Source organism: Megalops cyprinoides, chromosome 1 (assembly GCF_013368585.1).
Source record: "Megalops cyprinoides isolate fMegCyp1 chromosome 1, fMegCyp1.pri, whole genome shotgun sequence".
Classification (NCBI taxonomy): domain Eukaryota; kingdom Metazoa; phylum Chordata; class Actinopteri; order Elopiformes; family Megalopidae; genus Megalops; species Megalops cyprinoides.
Genome location: NC_050583.1, coordinates 64279475 through 64293536, shown reverse-complemented (window position 1 = coordinate 64293536; position 14062 = coordinate 64279475).

Below are 14062 nucleotides of genomic sequence, written 5' to 3'. Positions count from 1 at the left end.
AGATTGGAAAAATTCTAGCTAATTTTAGCTTTGAAGAAACAGCAATTTAATGTTAAAAATATAGCAAATGCTAACTTAAAACTATGAGAAGTTTAATAACGCTGAAAAACATAACAAATGTATGTAATGTAACACACAGGCTACATAGCCTAAAAAGGAGTTACGTGTGAAAGGGTTAAAGTTCAAGAAAATCCACTGTTAAAAAGACAAGGTTTTTTTTAAAAGTTCAATAAATGCATGATGTTTCCAAAGTAATTGTGTTAAATAATCGTGATCTCAATATTGACCAAAATAATCGTGATTATGATTTTTGCCATAATCGAGCAGCCCTAGTATTAACTAACTTAACCCATTACAGTGTACTTGACCAGATACATTAGTTGAAATACAGTATGGTACTGTATGTTTACAGTATCTTGGCTACAGTAGCCTTCTCCATATAGGTTTGCTAAGTATGTAGTATTTTGTTTGCACAACGTCCAAATCACATATTAATGTAGCTGGTGTGTTGTCAGGATACAACCCATTTTGTATTTGAGAAACATCGCAAGTATGACATGTAATCATGACATGTAAAAGTATCCCTTCAATGGCAGCATTCAAAAAGGTACTACATGTTCAAGGATGCTGCCCTTGGGGCAAGCATGTCCAAAATGTTTTCCATTTATTCTCTCTAAAAATAATAATCCCTTTGATGGCAGGCCTCTCCACCCAGCATAGCTAACAATTGTTTTTCCCTTTTAAAAAGAGGATTAGGTCTAAATATATGTGCATGCCAGAGCTTACAATACCTCAAATAATGGCATGTCTTTATTGCTGTATTCAATCAAATGCAAATGATGTAAAAAATACTCCAGTTTAATTTGAATCTATTGTTTCACCAAGCAAAATGATGTTATTATTTTTGGTATGACGAGTGAAGGAATCATGGGGATTTATACAGGTACTGGGCCACAATAAATTATACTCACTGGATCACTGTATGTCTCTGTATATGGTGACTTATGATACAAGGGATATTAGTAGTTTGACACTACATTCTTAGGCTTAATGTGGAAAGAACACATGCAGTATCTGCCCACAGCTATATTTCCATTAGAGACCCTAGAGTCAGCTCTTGAGAGTTGATGGGGAATAATGGTGTGAAAAACTCAATGGAAACAGGTGCAGTTTGCATTTAAAGCGCTGGCTTTCTAAATTCAGCTCACCAAGAGCACTTAGAGAGTCTGTGTGCTTTTGCATGCACATTCATGTGCCTTCATGCGCAGTTTGTGTGATGGAGACATGCATTGGATATGATATCTGCAATCAGGTATGAAGGTGTTTCATAATGGCACTGTGCCTTTCAGAGACATCTGCATTTCACTCATCCTGCTTGGATCTTCACTGGTGCCACTGCTGCTGTATGTATAGACAGAAACGGCTTCTCATGTAATGTCAGAATAGCTGTAAAACATTACTACTTAGTACTTATTTTACAATATTAACTCATTTACATCAAGTATTGAGCAATTACTGTCTAATGTCATAATATAGGAATGGGTTTTGTTTCATTTGACACCAGCTGTTTTTGATCAGTGTTAACACAATAGAAAATACTACTACCATTTGATGCTGTAAAGTCAATGAAAGCATATGTTGAATAAAAGAACCATTTAGGGTAACTAAGTCCCTCATTTTACATTTCACATTGTGTTATAGTATAAATGGTAGGCTTGGTGTCTTGGTAGGCAGTGTAAATACATATGAATAAGATGGGATGCTTGTCACTTACTGAGCTAATCAAAGCTACCATGCTAGCCAGATCTATCAGGGCAAATGTTTATGCTAATCTATTCTCAGTGTATGTCAATTGGGCTGTTGCAGCTTGCATGTTTTATTATTATTATTATTATTATTATTATTATTCCTCCTGATGTTTCCAATCCACTGCAAAATATTATTCCTGTAAGTCTGGAGCCCCATTGAATCCATCTTTGGTGAGTTAAGTGTGCTTCACGATGACAATGGCTGGAAAGTGGTCAGCGGCCTGATTGGGCTAAAGTGGTGCAGCAGTCTGCAGAGGTACAGGGCTTGTGGTCACAGTGGTTAGAGGTGACACTGAGAGAAGGTATCCTTCATTGGTGCTGGCATGAACCTGCTACAGGTGAGGCAATGTGGCAGATGGTGGTACCAAGGACACTCCAAGAGGTAGTGCTGGCTGCTAACCATGACCAGAGGGGTGACGGCCATTTCATAGTGAGGAAGACCCTGCGGCGTTTGCAACAGGCTTTCTATTGGGCCAACGTTTGTCGAGATGTAGAGTATTTCTGTCGGGGGTGTGATGCCTGTGCAGCCCAGAGGGGCCCATCCGATGCATCTGAAGCTTCTGCTGGTTCTAAGTTTGCCAGACAGTTGCAGGACCAACTGTAAACAGCCCGTGAAAACGCCTGGTGACAGACCATAACAGCTGAAGCCAGACAGAAGAGGCTGTATGACCAGCACACCAAAGGGAGGGACTACAACCCCTGGGGAGCTGGTGTGGGTGTATGGGCCCAAGAGGGTGAGAGGTCAGCACCCAAAGTGGGATCCTAAGTGGGTAGGCCCCTGCTGTGTGATGGAGCAGATGAGTGCGGTCACATGCCGAGTGAGATTAGCACCCCATGGTCAAGTAGCAGTGATCCATCAGGATTGTATGCCCCCCTATTTGGGGGGGTAGCTTTTTGAGCTAATGCTCAAACCTAGTGTTGGGTGCCAATAAGAACTATGTGTGTGTGTGTGTGTGTGTGTGGGAGGGGCACAAGGATTATGAAGTTTCTTTTCTAAATGTGAAGGGGTGTGTGGTCAACCAGCCAGCCAACTGACATGCTGACATTATGCCAGCTGGCACCTTGTGTCTGATGAGAGTAGGTCTGCTACGTGAGTCTGTTAGTTTCTTCCATTGGAAAGCCATAGAGAAATGATTGCTTTCAGTGGCATGCACAACCCACCCTAGCCTGTAATATCAGAAAGTAAATGTTCTCCATCTGCAATCCCTTGTCCCTGCCTCCTCCTTCCATGTCAGAGCTGAAATCAGGCTTGGAGGCCATGATACTACAGTACTGTAATGCAATTCCTTGCCTATTACCTTGTTATTTTAGTAGATAACAATAAATCAATACCTGATGAAGGCACACCTGTAGGTGGCCAATAGTGTGTGCTCCTTCAGCCATTAAATTCCCTTTGGATATGTCCAAAGGCTTTTATACAAACTTCCTAGTAAGAGTACCATGGACTTTTTGCTTGCACTAAGCTAACATATGTGGGATCTTATGTATTTACTTAGAGATATGTTTTCTCTTTCCCCATAAGAACTGTCTGCTACCCTTTAACATTTCAGGATCTCTTGACAAACAGGACATCTCTCAAATAGAGGCACTATTGAAGTAGAAAAGTAAGGTAGCCAGGAAATTTTGATAACTGGTTGATCTGTTTTATTTGGGGTATTTGGCATAGTGTAGTGAATGGATAAACATAAGTAATTGTAACACAACTCAACATTTTTTCGAGCCACAAAAATATATTCCACTTATGTCAGGTGTTTGTAAATGTGTATGTAAGGAATGTCAACACATGTGCGCGCCCTCCCCCAATGAAAAGACGCTTCCAGTCAGGATTGAATGATCTGTTTGTTTTGCACCAGTATAAATTTTGGGAGCATGCAACAGTATGTAGATCACCCTTCATTTCTATAATGCGAATTATCTACAGATGATATCATGTTAATATCTTTTGCAAAGATTTTACTGCATTAATTATTGTTGTTATTGTTTAAATCCATTTCATTATGGTTGTGTTTTTGTCTTTTGTTTAGTGGCAAAATTTGGAAGCCAAGCTTTGAACCAATAGCCATCCTGACTTTTGTGACCTAGTCTCTCTTTCTTCACTTTCTCTCTCTCTCTCACACACACATTCCTTCATTCACACCAGCTTTTCAGTCAAACACTTATTTCTATTTCACTGTCTACTCTTTTTCTCTTTCATGCAGACATTTACTTATGGAACTGAGCATCTAAGTTTTAAAGTGTTTTACTAATAAAAAAAAACGAAGATGTTTTGTTTGAATGAAAATTTTGAGTGATGAATTTATTTTGATCTCTGTCCTCTCCTTTTTGTATAATTTTTGGAACTTAATTTTACATTTACAGAGGTATATGGTGACAATCTCATAACTACTCTGCACATTTTGGCCAAAAGGAGGTTGAAAATCTGAAATTAAATTGCAGCTCATCGCCAGGTTCCAGACTATAGGTTGTTAGCTTTGTAAAGTGTGTACACCACAATCTGGAATTTCACAAGAGATGCTCCCATTGACAACCTTGACATTAACCATAACTTTGTGTTGGCGTGCTTGAGTGCCTTTTCCTCATGCAAATTCTTTTAAAGCCTAATACTGATTTGGGACTTTATTAACGATAGGTAAAATAATTTTGTTACTAGTCAATAAGGAGCATATGCAGTATTGTTTGGAAGACAAACAAGATGGTTCATGATTTTACCTGGCTGCTTGATTTAAATTGCAATGTTTTGTGTCCAAATGAGCACAAAATTTTTATTTTTTTTACACTGTTTATCTGGAATTCAAGATCTTGCCTAGCATTGAAGGGGTAGAGATGCTGTTAAAGTACACAAATTATGGCTGAAAAGTGTTCTTTTATCAAATCTGTGATGTAAAATATTGAGATGTGAATTCTGATGTTCACTTAGTTTCATATCTCATTGTAACTCACATTCCTATTGCTTTAAACACATGAATATTGTTTAATATGGTAGACATAAAATATGTAAGATTCATGCTAGTAACATCCTGTATTTACTGCTGCTGAAGAGTTCCTCCTCTTCTGACGCCTCAGAGATGTACCGGTCTTACATGGAATTCTATCATTGGTTTGATGTAAACCACAGTCAGGATGAATTTCACTTCACTTTCACACAAACACACAAAAATCAAAGCAGTTTATTTGTTTAAATAAACATCAGTTTAACAACATTTAGGAAAGGACAGCATAATACACAGAAACATACACTGACAACAAAAGACAAAATTATAATAATAATTATAGGCTAATATTCAGCAACGTTGGAGTACACTCTTAACACTCTTACTGTTAATCAATCCCAGCTAATGGTTAAATACAGCACCTTGCACATGTATCAAGTCACAACAAATATCATACAGCCTATTGTCTGGATCCTAAAAAACCTATAGCCTATGCCACTAAGCTTGTCAGCTACAATGTGGGATAACTGGAATAATACGGTGCTGTTACAAACAGCAACCTGCTCTGCACTGCACAGAATAACAGCCCTTGTCACTAAGCCAAAGTGAGCTCTACACATCCAGATCATGAAGTCTGACTCTATAGCACAGTGGTTAGCATATTATGTTCACACAAATAAGACTGAGGGGTTTGAATATCAAACTGAAATCTTCTTTCATAGAGTCATGTTTTAGTTTTTCTAACAGAGCAAGTGAGGATATGAACAGGTTACTATGAAAAACCACTATGTTTATAATAATTCACCATTTAATTTAGCAGTATGGTCAGAAAAGAAACTGGTTTGGATGAAACACTTTTGTACTTAAAATATCTATTGGAACCCCTACAATTTCCATTTGAGCACCTGCATAACAACTTAAATCACTCATCAAGTAAAAAGTCTGTTGAACTATGCAAAAAATGTTTTGTGGCCTAAGGAGAGACCTGAACTCTTAATGCCAGTAGTCTAGTCATATGCACAGTTATCCTTACCTTCAGTCTGATCCATCTATCACTCCTTGTTCCTCCACAGGGTCAAGGCAAGGTGGCTTAGAATGTATCTGTAAACCTGTGGAGTATGAGGTCTGATGTTGTTCTTTGCAGAGCACAGAACATAAAATAAAAACTTTGTGAACAAAGACTGACAAAACTGAAGACAGACTATTGCTGAGCATTGCTTGTGATGGTGTTAATGTAACTCTGCTCTTTCTTCAGGAGGGTTCCTGAAGGACCCCTCAAGAGTCTACCAAAAAGGGAGGAATTCAATTCATCCTGTTATCTTTAACAGTTAAAACAAATGTACTGCATGTTCATAAAGATTCATTACTTAAGAGTTCATTATAACATCTTCATATATCTGAAAGATAATGTTTTGTGTAAACCTTCACTTTTCTTTCTGCACTAATGCCTGTATGGTAATGTTTCAGTCCTATAACTGATTTAAAAGAAAATATACATGACAGAAAGGTGTATTCATTACTAACTGGTAACATAGATTTACAGTTCATATTTTTTTAAAATCTATTAGTTGTTTATCAGGCTGTATACTGTAAATTGAGCAGCATTACTGCTTGCTAACCTGGGTTTTATGCAACATTACATGTGCACACTTCTGAATTCGCTAAAAAGGGCTGAAAGGACAGGGCACTGATTACCGAGACTGGAGTGGATAATAAATTGCAATAGTCCATGCATGTGTCCATAACGGCCTGGACAATGAGCACAACTATTGTTCTATCCACATCACTGAACCTACAAATGGCAATCAAACATTTGATGACCTCTACACTGTAAAAAATACAACTTACATTTTTTTCAGCCAACAAAGGTACAGAAGTAAACAGAACTAAAATGGCCAGAAAGACATAGGAAACCTATTATATAAAATTACTTGAACAAACTTTGTCATTATGCCTCGCAAACCTATGGAATTCAGTTGACACAACTTCAATGTTTAAGCATCTGAGTCAGAAGAAGAATCCGGAAGTTCTCTGGAAGAATCCTCACGTTGGCGCATGCACATTTTATTATATATATATATATATATATATATATATATATATATATATATATATATATATATATATATATATATATATATATATATATGTATATATATAGTTATGTATATGCACGTGACGCTACAGTAGGTGGAGTCGCCGCGGGTTACACCCACTGAGTGGCAGAAAGTCTACTGAGTGACAGCGTTAGCGTTCAGCTTGAATGCCGTGAAAACACAAAAACACATCTAAAATGGCAAAGAGCTGTTGTGTGATTGACTGTATAAATAGATTCAACAAGAAATTGGAGCTATCTTTTTACAGACTGCCGAAAGTTAAAGAAAAGAGAAGCAAATGAATCGCTGCAATTCGCAGAAACAACTGGAACCCCGACAGACGTGTAGCTTACAGCTTTCCAAATAAAAGTTGTAATAAAATAAAAATATTTGTGTAAACCTGTCTGCATACAACCAGCATATCTATTGGTGTCCTCGCCACTTTAATTTCGCCGCCTTGAAGTATGACCAAGCGTCAAGGCTTTTGCGGACATTCTAACACGCTAAACGTGAAACGTCTTTTAACGTGTCTTAATGTTCCAAAACGGCGATCAATGATCAAAGTCGAGCTCTGACTGAAGAAATCCAAAAGAGCAGAGGTCAACTTTCTACCTGACCATCCAGAGGGCCAAACAGATGAAACACTTGAGGAGGGGAGATTGCAGATGGTTGAGGAAACCACAAAGAAGAAGTTTGACACCACCTTCATCCGACAAAAGATGCACTCTACATTTTCTCTTCATCATAAAGAGGTTGTACAGGCTGAGCCTCTTGTTGAAGAAATCAGAGAGAGATGGCCAGCACTGTTTTTTTAAGGATGAGGTAAGTGTTGTATGACTTGCATTAATGATAGCTGTGATAAATTATGTCTATCATTTGCTGGTTATGTACTCAATTAAGCATACTTTTAAATCACTGTGTTGCACTGTTTGAACAGACTTGCTGTGAGTTCCATCAAATAACAAACATCAACCTGATTGGCACATTCCAAGCATCACTGGAGAAGTACACCCCAGCACTGCTGAAGCTTTACCAGAGCAGGAGGGAGGCTTTTGGACCAGAGATGAGGGTACTTCTTGACCCTCTGGATGAGTAGGTACTGTGCTTTGCATGTAGAGGGGTTGTGGTATTATTTGACATTATCTCGACAGAATGGCCTGATTTCATAGTAAGACACTTTGCTGATGCAAGTGCCATGCTTAACATCTGATGTCTAGTGTTTTTGAAATCTGAACTATGATTTAAAGAATTTTCATTACATGTAATTCCTACAGAGAAAGGATGTGAATGTGTATCAGAAATGGTGCCACAATGACTAGTTGTATATGTTAAGTAAACATCTTGTCCACGTGTCATGCAAGACAGTTTGGATAAGCATCATTAAATGCAAGCGTTCTTGTGTTCCCAAGTGATGGGAACTGGATGATGGTTGATGGTAAATTGTCCTAGACTAAAGGGGGGCTAAAAGGTTGATGTGACAGCTGGGACCTTGTTTAAAATGAGATTTACCTGATTAATTCTGAATTTTCAAATCAAAATGAAAATCATGCCAAATCATGTCATACAATTCTTTCAGTACCTCTGTGTGTGTTTTCAGGTGACTGACATGCACAACACCGAAAAAGAGCAGCCCTGGAAGGATTGCCCCTTTTCCTCAGGGAAAATTCAGCATGTCTTCTCGGGATGTCTTAGTATCATCAATGCTATTTTCTACTTCTTATTTTTGCAGCGGCTCCTGTCTTTTCTTCAGAATCTGATTTGAGAGTAACAAAAAATGTGTAGGAATGTGAAAGTTCATGTTGGTTCTTGTTACATTACCTGATCTCTACTTTGTTTATACACTGTTGCACCTGTGATGATGTCACACTAGACAATTCATGTTGTGTAATATTTCAAATAGCTTAAACTATGTATTTGTCAATAAACAAATTGACCTATATCTGCCGTGTGACTACAATGAGAGAACTTCACTCAACTGCTAGATTTAAGTTTTTGTTTTAGTTGTGCAGCTCTCACAAATTCAGTGATCTCTTGCATGCTCGCACTCTTTCAGGATACAGGTGCTGAAGACGACTATACCAGAGGTGTAAAAACTAGAATCCTCACAGTGATTGAGGATGATGTTGCTGCTGTCAAGTCTCTGCCAACCATTGTCAAGAAAGAGACTTGGAAGAGACTGTGGTTCTCTGGGATATTTAAGACCTCCCATCTGCATTTGCATACTTGCTCGGCCTCCTGTATGCTATCAATACGGAATATCCTCAAATACACATTTGAGGTTATACAGAAGGTTTTCATGGTTCTCGGTGGTGGCAGCTGTTCTGCAAGAGCGCAGTCTCTTAGGAATAAACTCCATGCAATGCTCAGATAGATGGCACCCCTCAGGCCTAGTTAATGTCAAGACATCACATTTGCCAAAAACTCTGCAAGAAACGCACAATGACTTCTGTCTGCTTGCAGTCGTCCTATTCAGTGCCATCTGATGTTTTATGTTAAACAAAAATGTTTTTCTGAGTTTTTCAAACACTTGAGGTTACCTATTGTGATGGCTCGTGGGTATTCTAAGACAGTAGGCATGAGAGCACTTTATCTTGGTAACAGAAGAATGTTGATACTGTGACACCTTTGAAGTTATTTTGCCTATTATTGAATTTCTAAGTTTCGACTGGTTTCTCAATTCTGCAAAAAGGTGCAAAGACTTATCATTGATAGAGCCAATCACAAAACTGTCTACCAGTGTATTAATTTTATTTGTTTTTCATTTAGGCACTGTTGAATAAAAACTGAGTCATAATGTTCATGGTATTGAATTGGAATAGATCTATCTCTTTTGAGATGTTTCAGATGGGGTGGTTGTTGGGTGGTTTGTGGACTCTGTACTATAGTACATTTAGCCTAGTTGATGGCAAAGACATTTGTAGATTGTCTTGAGTTTGATTGTAAGTTGATGTATTAAGGAGTTTTGTTTTACATTTTGTCTTAGGTATTTGTTTTACATTGAAGACATCTGTAACGTGCTCAGATTTCTTTGAAAATTGGATAATTTTAATTCTATTCAGGAATGTGTGTGCAAGAAGTGCATTCTCCCCGTCTTCTGAAATAAAGCACTTGTATTAATTGAGTTTCTCCAGTTGTTTGTGTTTTTCATTGCTAGTTGTGTCAGCTATAGTGCCCCTTACTTACATTATTGAGTCCTGAGATTAATTGGAAGAACTTTTAAGTTAGAAGATTTACTGGTTTAACTTGATCGTTTGAGTTTTGCACACTCTAGTTGAGATTACTCAGAAAAGGGCTTGTAATAGGTTGCTTTACTTTTTTAAATTAAACCAGCAGATTATTTTTTTACAGTGTATGAAAACCAAGCAATAGGTTTTTCCCTTAGAGGACATACATGAGCCAGGCATATTTAGAATACATTTATTATTTAAAATATTTACATTTCGTAGGTAGTCAATTTTATTCCATAAAATTTTTAAAATTAAGTAAATCCGAGTAGGGTCATTTGAATATTACTGCCAGAAGATAGGATACAGGATACCTACAACTGCTGGCTAACTGGTTTAATTAGCGTAATTGGATGCACCTGTGATGACACTCACAAATTATTAAAAAAAAAAAGAAGAAGAAGAGATCTCTTAGACAGCACAATCACTAGCACAGAATCTGAATCACCAAATCTTTCATTGGCAAGTAAGTGCTGGCCCAACCAGATGGGCTATAAGCTTCAACATGTATCTCAACTAGAATGTCACCACAATGCTTCTCAAAAGTGTGCAGGGCTGGTAGGGGTGGGAAGGTAGCATACATATAGATTTCCCTGTTAGCAAAATTAAAAAAAAAAAAAAAAAAGTGAACATCCAAGTAGGCGATGGTTAGTTTTCCTGAATACCCTTTACTAGTTTTTACACTGTTGTGAGGAGTTAGAAAACCTATACCCATTTCAATCACTGAAAAATTGGTGGGCTGTTAGCAAGTTGAAGAAGACAGGTTGGATTCTTGTTATGCTAAATCCAAAAGAAAAAAAAGAGGTAGCTGTACCTCATTTATTAGTTATGAGAAAACAGCTAAGTGAACTAAAACATTACTATTTTTCTGATTCTTTAGTTTGTACCATTATGTAAGCAAATATTATTACAGCCATAAATGTTCAATTCATTTGTCCATCAATGTTAATATGGCAAATGTGTGCAGTTCAAGACAGTTCAGGGCAACTGAGTAATTGCTGAGAACATGAGAACATCAAATAATCACCGGGTGAAGATGTTTGACTTTTGATTTGGCTCTCCGCGTCTTGTGAGATGGTCACCCTGATCGCTGCTTGGCAGGGGTCTGATTGGCAGCTCAGCCTTCACATACACTTTCCTGCTGGGATCAGCAGCTTGACCTACAGAGACTTTATCACGTAGCAAAATAACAAAAGGAAAAAAAAAAAAAAGTTTGTATAAGCTGATAGTAAAAACCATTACTTACTTATTTGTAATGAATAAACTGTTTAAATATTCACAGCAACAATGATAAACTAACTAAAAGGTAGCTACATTAAAAAAAAAAAAAAAACTTATTTATGACAAACAAATAAACACACTGCTAAATCAAAAAAAAAAACATAATTAATCTTTGTCTTATTAAATACCAGTTTCTGGTAGGCAATCGCTGGTGCCCATTGAGGCAGACGTTTTCATGTTTCACGTATGTCTCTACAACTCTGGCTCTTCAGGAGGGATAATGCCCGACTCGAAAATCAATGTAAATCAATGTAAATATTATAAAATGATATCAGATAAATGATCATACATCAGTTTCATTATCATACAGGTTAAATCATCATATTATCATATGTAATAAAGGGAAAAATAACATCTACATTAACTTTTGTTCTGTACATGAAAATGCTGGCAAATAATGGGGTAAACATAATATTTTAGTAATAAAGTAGTTTGATGAATTAGCAGCTGGAGACCCATCAAAATAAAGGACCAATCCACCATGGTAAATGACCAGAACCCAGGCAACAACTTTACAGATTAATTACGGTACACAATTGAGGTTTGCTATATGATCTCACATAGTGCAATATCTAGCCATGTTCACAGTAGTTTGTAGCAAGCAGTGTATGGAGGGAGGTGAAAAGCAATGCGTCTTTGGGTCCATTGCCCATTTCACAAATTTCATTGCTTCAGTGTTTTTTTACAGCATTGCTGCACCTTGGGTACAATGGCATCTGCTGTTTCCCTGAGAAAAATGCCTGAGGTGATGAAAATCGATAGGGGGAAACTCAGTTTGCCTTAAAGGCCCTTAAAAATTGAACTCTCTAACAAAAGCCAATTTAATGTTATCCTGAGCAGAATTCATAGTTGTAGAGATGGCCTTATGTGTCAACTACCCAAACGATGAGAGGGCAGATGAATGATAGGTAATGTCTTCCTCTAGGAAAGAGAACATATCAGGCTTCAATGAATGAACAATGCCTGGAGACTCTTTGCAGTGCTTTTTTACTCTTAAAAATATACAGTTAAGTGAATTATATTTGAGCTCAACTGAATAAAATAATCACACATAAACCATACAAACAGAATGTGTCGCTGATGTTTACATTTACATTTATTTATTTAGCAGACGCTTTTATCCAAAGCGACTTACAAAAGTGCATACAGTAAGTATAGCGACAGTACGGGGACAGGATGTGTACAGTTCCACAATGAGAAAGTTCTCAGCTGAGAGCAAGGTCTGTTTGAGGACACAGTATTATCAGATTTGTACAAATACAGCCTATAGGGGAACTAATATGATACACCTTCAAACAGCAAACTTCAACAACTTCAAACAGCGCAATGAGTGTCAGGGTAAAGGCGGCAACAGGAAACAATTTAAAAAGCACAATTTAAAAAGCACAGCAATTTACGACAGCACTGATTGGGGGGGGGGGGGGGGGGGGGCAGCAATTGTGTGCTGGGTCAGTCCAGGTAGAGTCTGAAGAGGTGCGTCTTCAGGCCCCATCTGAAGGAATGGGGTGAAGGAGCTGATGTTCCTTTGTATTCTACTTTCATGCTATGTAATATACACTGATTACATCAGTACATCCATGTAAAGGAGGATAGAATCATATAAAACAAAAATACATCTAATGTATTTGTACTGTTGATTATGTAATACTGGCATGCACTTTCTTTTTTAGTCTAATGTCAGATTACAATGTCAACTGAAGCAAGAACAGCTTCATAGAAGCAACTAATAGCCAAGCATTGATAGCAGGTATCAATGCAAATTGTTGTAATGATTTTATGTATTATTTTTGTATTGTTTTTAGTATTTCATACTCTTCTTTTTCAGTTTTTAACCATTTTACTCACACTTTGTAGGTTTGGGTCACAAAGGTTACCACATATCAGAACTTGTTTCTTTGCTTGCAGCTGTTTTATTTGTGATGTTGTTTTGCCATGTGGCCTTTGCTATTTAGCTACAGTTGTCTTCCACACATTCTAACAAATCATGCTGTCCCAATTAAGGATTTATCATTCAGAGGGCATGCCTACACCACAATTACCAACAGAAAGAAAAGGACAGGTAGACCTAGTTTAAGTCAACCTAATTTACTGCCTCAGATAGAGGCCATTTAGACACACATACATGTGTCAATACAAATCCAACACTACTTGTTCTGGTCTGCATGAACTGCAAATTTCAAAACAACATTAACTTTAGAGAACAAAGAAAGAACAAATGCTAGAAGGGGAAATAGATTGAGAGTCAATCATCAGACACAGCAAGCTGTTGTAAAGGAGCTTGCAGCTATGAGTGTTACTGCTAATATACCCCTTCATAACCATAGAGACTCTTACATGGGCATGGTTACTGATGTAACCATTACAAAAACCTCAGGTACAGAGTCACCGGGCCATAAATTATTTATTCACACTGTAATGCCAGTTCACAGCCCAGTCAGGATTAAAACTTAGCACCCACAAGAGCAAAGCTGAGAATTACTCATCATCGTTGCCCATTGTCCATATATACCACTTGTGGTAAACCAAGTTCTCCAGGAAAAAAAAAAAAGCTGTATAAAATGGGTGATACAAAAACAACATGATATTTGTGTGATAAACTGTTTACAGCCTTACTCTGACTTGCCCTGCTGGTTCACACAGATGGAAACAAATTAGATAACAATTCCTCATTGATATTACATTTATGGTACTAATGATAGGAGCCGATTCAGACTTGAGATACG